We start from the raw sequence: 7100 nt of genomic DNA on the forward strand, positions 1-7100 counted from the left end.
CCTCTAAGGTTGAGCTAATCTGAAAATATGCTGCCTCCAGTTATTACGTATTTATTTATAGTGGAATTTTCCTCATTACTATGCCCTTGCTATAAGGTTTGGACTCCATTGTCAGGGAAAATGTTAATTTAATTATAACTGATTTCTTTACCTTTCATTATAACTAAATTCTATTAGGCTGAACTTCCTTCTATTATTTTGTTTATTTCAGTTTTTAAAGTTTAAAGCAGGTGGACCATTCCACAGCACCACCTTGTTTTTTCTCTTTGTCTTTCTCTCTCCTGAAGGTCTGGCTGGCTTCCTGGGGTGCCTTCCTCTTTTCCTGTGTACTGGATGACTTCTGCACTTTCTACTAAGCTGCAGGATATGTGGTAGAAGAGACATCAGATGCCAATGTGGAAGACCTAGTGTTTGTCTGGGTGAAGGAGTTAAACACATTTCAGATGGAGCCTGGATGTAAAGCACTACAGTGGAACTGAGGATACCACAGGTAATTTGACATGTTAAAGCCAGAGGTATTTTAGTGCCTCACTCCTTGGTGTTAGGTCCCCATGGGCGTAGATTGAATCATGACTTAGAATTGATTCTAAAAATTTGTTTATTTATTTAAAAATAAATAAAATAAAATAAAATAAAGTCTTTACTGGTGTATTTTTGCAGTACACAATTTATTGTGGGGAATTGGTGCTTACACATAACACACCCTAATTTTTTTGTTCTCTTCCTTTCTACCCCCTCTTTTCTCTCTTCAACTCGTATTCCTCTTTCCATCTGTGAGAGCTGTATTTCTACTTTTCTCCAATCCTCTCTCTTTAAAATTCTTTCCCCTTCCTTTATTCCTTACTTCCTCCACTGGTTTCCCTTCCCATTTGAAGAAGGTCTCTCTACTTCCTATTATTTATCTTTTATTCTGTTCTTAATTTATACTTTGGGTTTGTCATACTTAAATTTGTGTGACTTATTTATTTCATTTAACGCTATGATCTTGAGGTGCATCCATTTCCTTACAAATGCCTCAAGCTTATCCTTCTTTTCGACAGTGTAGTACTCCATTGCATATAAATAACACGTTTTCTTTATTCATTCATCTGTTCGATGGCTATATAAGCTGTTTCCAAGATTTAGCTATTTTGAATTGTGCTATTATAAGCAGAGGTGTGCATATATCAGTGTAATATGATGACTTTTAACTCTTTTGGGAAGATATGTAGAAGGAATAGCCAAGCCAAATGAAATTTCCAGTTTTAGCTTTTTGAGGAATCTCTGATGATCTCTATAGTGGTTGTACTACCTTATATTCCCACAAAAATATACAAGGATTGCTTTATTCCTGGAAGCCTTTCCTGCATTTGTTATTATTTGATTTCTTGAGTTAGTACAGGATATTCATGCCTAAAGCCAACAAAGATTCCAAGAAATAGAGACTCAAACTAAGCCAAAGTCTATTGGAAGAAGGTTTAGATTCACCATAAAAATCAACTCTAAATATTAAACTTACAAGTCCTGAAAAGGATCCAGGTCATTTTCAAGGAAGAATACAGATTCAGAAGATGAAATAGGAGCCAAGTCATGTGGGAATAAGTGTGTGTGGTGGTGTTGGGTCCAGAGTGAAAGCTCTAGAACTTAGCAGTGTATTTATTTGTGGTCTATCTTTCAGAACAGGTGAGTTCAAAAAGGTACTGTGGTGTAATCAGGTTGTGTCTAGGTGTAGGGCAGGACAACACATAAAAAGTGAGGCTGGGATGAGAGCTACGAGGTCATGGAGAATTATTGGTTAAATTGTTAAATTGTTGGATCAATAGATGAATAAATAAAATGTGGATATATATATATATATATATATAACTACTCAATTATGAACAATAATAAACTTGTGTCATTTGTAGGAAAAGGGATGGATTATGAGAACAAAATTATCAGTGAAACAAATCAGACACAGAAGGCTGTAAGTTGCATAGATTGTCTTACACGACAAATCTAAAACATACAAGTTTAAAGAGCAAAAGGAAAGTGAGATGGAAGGAAACAGTGTTGGGTCTCTGGAGATAGAGGAGGGATCTGTGGAAAGGCGGAGTGGGGGAGGGGGTAACAAAAATGGTCCAGATGTGACAGGTATAAGTGCTAATTCACCAGGATGATTATAGTTGTGATGTGTCGCGAATGTACACTAAAATGACAAGAAAAAGGGGAAGATGTTTTTGCTTTAGCTCGGTTCTCCATGGTTTCATACCTTGGATGTGTAGATTTACCCTGGGCATTGTCCTATGTGTGCTTAGACAGTATCGTTACACTTCTGTAGTGTGGAGCGGGCTGTGTGTGTGTGTGTGTGTGTGATGTAGATTGTTTAGATCCTATACTTCCTTATTGATCTTTTGTCTGTTTTTTATCAAATATTTTAAGTGGAATTTTTAAGTATCCTACTTATTGCATTGCTCCCAGTTTCTTTCTTTAGTTCTGTCAATGTTTCTTTTATATACTTGGCGTTCTTTTCATATACGTGGGTGTTCTGTTACTGTACACATATGTGTGAGTACCTTGTGTGTATAATTTTATATCATCCTAGTGGGTTGCCTTTCACTATATAAAATATCGTTAGTCCTTGTCTTAGTGATTTCTTGGTGGTTTGTGGTGTCAGCAGAGACCAAAATGTTGGACAGAAGTCCAACGTTTTCACAAGGAAGATACTGAGTTTTGTTGTGGACAGCATTATTCCAAGCTTCTGATAGGCTATTTAAGTTACAAAAATTGATAATCCACTAGAAATGAATGTCAAAAATTGCAGGAAGGGACAGCATAGAGATATTGATTGGATGATACTGTCAGAGAAAGGAGGATCTGATACAAGGACAGTAGTAAAGTGTAGGCTGAAGACAAGTTCTTGAATTTAGGTTAGAGACAAAGGAGAAAACAGCAGTAAGGGAACAGAGGGGATGGCATTAGGGGTTACAGTGGATGGCTTGATCTTGGATGGGTGAGGAGACACCTTCATCCACTGAATCTGGACAGGCCTGAATGGGAACAAGCATAGGTAAGTGGTTTCATAGGTATCAGGTCAACACATTGAGAGAGCTCTTCTCCTAAGTAAGAGGCACTGTTCTGTTATACATTGGAGCACGAGTTAGCAAATTACTTTTCTGAAAGGCCAGATAGTAATTTAGGCTTTGTGTGTCTCTGTCACCACTGCTCTACTCTTTTTGTTCCTTGTTGAAAGCAGCCACAGCCATAGTTTAAACTAATGTTCTATTTCAGTAAGGTGTTACTTAAGCAAGCAGTTGACTGCATGTAGCTGGTGAGCCAACTTGTCTGAGCTTGTTGTTTAGATGTGCCATTGTGGGAATGAGAGAATGCATGTGGATTAGTGACACAGAAGAGGAGAAGATGGAGCGCAGGGTTTGGTGGACTTTGGCAAGGACGTGCTGGCTGTAGTTCTACTTACACTGCATTGTCTTTCATGATTCTCACGAAAGACATGAGAATCTGCTTCTGCTTCCTTCCTCCTTCTGTGATCCAGAGTGCTGCATGTATCTCTGGAAAATCAGAGGTGCCTCTGCGGACATTTGATGGCAAGATCCTTGTCTTACTTTTTTCTGTAATAGTTTCCCCAGTTTCTAGCCAAAGACCACATTCTTTAGTTGCAAACATTTACCCCTTACCTTTGTGCAGGGTGGTGAGAAACATTTCTCAGATCTGAGCCAGGATTGCCAGGCCCTTCGCATTGAATCCACTCAGTGCCATCTCATCCTTGCAGGACTAGTGACTAATGTGGTGACTGCTAGCTGGGCTGAGAAGTTGAAGTCATACAGCAATTATGGATCCACACACTGATTTATCTGTCCCCCTCTGCTGCAGCCCACACCATTCCGTCTTCCTGTCTTTGGAACAAAAAACATCTCTGACTTCACATGGGCAACACAGCTGTCCAAGTGGCTGAAAACACAGACGTGAATGAAGTCAGTGAAAGGATGAGTCACAGCACAGCGGTGCCATTTACACTCACCCCATCCCTCCCCCATCTCCTTTGGCCTGGGAGATTCTTCTTAGGAAGTAGCTCTTTGCCACATCCCCAAGGGCCGTGTACAAGGAAGAGCCTTTGAGGGAGGAAATAAGTCCCTTAGCAAATTGGTTGCTTATTGCTGGTCCACCTAGTAGAGTGGAATCATTTGCATCTAATGGGGAGATGGTGGGGCTTAAGGGTCGCAGTGAAGTGGCTGAGTGGCTTAGGGATGTTTAAATATTTTCTGTAAAAAGCAGATGTAACATCCAGTTGAAGATCCGACTCTACATGATTCAGTTGTAGCTTAATAACATCACATAGAGTGAACTAAAAAGAGGAAAGCTCACAGGAACCACTGTTAATCTTATTCTTTGAAATCTGCTGTCCAAATTAATTCATGAGAGGTTATGGAAGTCAATATCTTGCCTGGCAGATGGCACTGTCTCATCATCTAAGTTGAGGCTGTTTGTTTTCATCATGATGGGTTTATCTGGATCAATGCTAGCAAGGATTTAAAATCTATGAGACGGCATCTTCAATAAAAACAGGGTCACTGTGTGGTTAATAAAAAATGTATTTGCTTGCTTCTTTCTCTTTTGAGTTTCTACTGTCTTGAGGATGATCCAATCGTGATATGGAGTCAATCTTTGTTCTCACGTTTACTGTGTTTCCTGCCCTCAGTCAACTCACTGTAATTGTAGCCCTTGTGTCACCCTCTTTCAAAGTTTTCTTTTCTCCTTTTTGTAGCGAGCTTCCCTGGGGATGGTGCCTGGATTCTCAGTCTGAGGAGGAGAGGAATGGACAGGACTGAAGCAGGATGAACAGCTGCTGGTCTGCCCGCTGCCAAGGCTTGGCAGAATGCTCCTGGGGAAGCAGTAGGCACCTGGTTCACACAGGACCAGCACAGCTGGTCCAGCTTTTGATTGGCAGAGTGTGGCTTCCTTCATCACCACAGTGACTGGCCCTGTGATCTTGCTGCAGCCTGCTGAAATGGAGAGAAACCCAGTGAAAGCTGTACACCTCATGGGAGCAGGTGCAAGTCACATTTCACTAATGAACAATGGGCACTTTGCACACAGAAGGCTTTGATCCGAGCACTAAAAAGCCCCTCTGTTGAACAGGCTGTTGGCCAAGGCAGTCAGCAGTAAGAAGCATTGGGAAGAATCCTTTATCCAGGAGAGTCAATGCAACAACAGTTGTCAGATTTCACTGTTACAGAGTCAAACACTCAATTTCAGTGATCTTGTTGAGAAAAAGCAATGCATTAGTAGCAGAATATTCATGAAACCTTAGATTCTCATAAGTCACAGATGAGGTCCACACCTCCATCTCTATCCCCACTGCTCATCAACTAAATCAGTATTATGTGCTTGCTTATCCCATGGTTCAATACTTCCCATAAATATAGGTACGCAATTATTTTACTTCATAAACCAATTGATTCTAGACTTGGACTATTCCCTCAAGGAGTAAAATATTTCCTCTAAACTTTAAACTCTCTTCTATGCATTGGTTTCAGTTCTGCCTTATGGGTTTAGGTAGGATAATTCTACCAAAGAAGTGGGCATCCATGTGAGAAACTTCCAGATATTTGGAGACCATTCTCGAGTCTTCTAGAAAATAGTTATGGAGTATATTTTAATAAATATAAAATACATGAATTAATGTAAAATGAATAAATTTATAAATATATAATAAATAAGATATAGCTCTATTGTTATGGTTAGGTCTAAAATGTCCCCTAGAAGTCTCATGTGTTCACTGCTTGGGTTTTTGGAAGGTGATTTGATCCTAGGAATTGCTGCACTCATTAGCAGATTTATTCATTAATAAGTTCAGAGCTGACTGTGCTGTTAGGAGGTGGGGCCTGGTGAAGGAGATTGGTCACTGGGAGGCTTTACCTAAAGGGAGTATTTTTGAGTCTGGCTCCTTTCTTCTCTTTCTGTTTTCTGGATTTATGGGTCATATAGCTTTTCTCCACTGGGCCCTTCTGCCATGCTGTTTTCACTTGGGAGCTTATTGATCATGGACTGACCACAATGGAACCATAAGTCAAATTAAATCTCTCCTTATGGTGCAGGTTTTGGGTATTTTGTCCTAGTGACAAGAAAGTGACTAACTCACTATTTTAATATGCTAAACCATGCCTGCCACTTCCAGAGTTACTGCAGAGGCTCTGTGCAAATATATTGTCTTCTCTCTTCAAGCATCAGTAGGATTGCAGGGTTTTTGTGTTGGAATAGTCCTGAGATTTTACTTCTCTCATGCTGAGACAAAATATCTGACACCCAAAGTCAAAAAAGGAAATGTTTAATGTAGATCACATTTTGTGAAGGTTTTAGTTGCCTGGCTCCAAGGCAGGGTCACATAGCAAAGGGATGTCACACAGAAGAAACAGCTCATGGCAGGCAGAAGATCACAAGGTATCCAGCAGCAAAGTAGCAAATCAGCAAAAAATGAAAGCATCTCTCTTTCTGTCCCTAATATTCTATCCAGGCTACATGCCCTTAGGGTGAATAGCACTCACATCCAGGGTAGACTTTCTCATTATCTATACCCAGAAGTGTGCCAATCCAACCCAATCTGTGAACTAAGTTAGTAATCACACATCCTTGATTCCTGCATCACACACTTAATCCAAGCATCACACACTCTAGATCTAACCCCCCTAGAAAAGCCCCCCTAAGACTGCATGGTGCTTTGTGGGGACACCTAGACACAAGTCATAACATTATCTAAGCCTTTCTTTCACAGTAGGGAAACACAGGGTCACAGGTGAAGTCGCACAGTACTTTAGGGTTGACAAAAGAACCCAAGCCGTCTGGGGCTTGTGTTTATATGTCTTGTTGCCTTGTGACATCTGTGATCCAGAGTGAAGTAGTTTCTGCAGGTCCACACCAACTATCCACCATCCTTTAAGCACACAGGGCTTTCATCACCTCACCTTCCTTTCCTGATCACCAGCTCCCAGAAGATCTACTACTCTGACACTTGGTCTGAATTGCAGCCAATGTGTTTCCATTCCTGTGAGCTCCTTAATTTTTCCTCTTACTTTTCATTGAGGAGAATAGAATATAGGGTAAGAGATTTGAGGCTTTGTAAAGCA

At 40.3% G+C, this 7100-nt stretch overlaps 1 long non-coding RNA gene across 1 annotated transcript; it reads left to right on the top strand.

Annotated features, from left to right (window-relative positions):
• Positions 1 to 251: 251 nt before the first annotated feature.
• On the top strand, positions 252 to 5708 carry LOC134478512 (uncharacterized). Its single transcript, XR_010051175.1, has 2 exons — positions 252 to 490; positions 4742 to 5708. It is a non-coding gene; the product is annotated as an uncharacterized LOC134478512 (long non-coding RNA).
• The last annotated feature ends 1392 nt before the right edge of the window (positions 5709 to 7100 follow it).

Source organism: Cavia porcellus, unplaced genomic scaffold, assembly GCF_034190915.1.
Source record: "Cavia porcellus strain 051 isolate PalLab524CR breed Dunkin Hartley unplaced genomic scaffold, mCavPor4.1 scaffold_13, whole genome shotgun sequence".
NCBI lineage: Eukaryota > Metazoa > Chordata > Mammalia > Rodentia > Caviidae > Cavia > Cavia porcellus.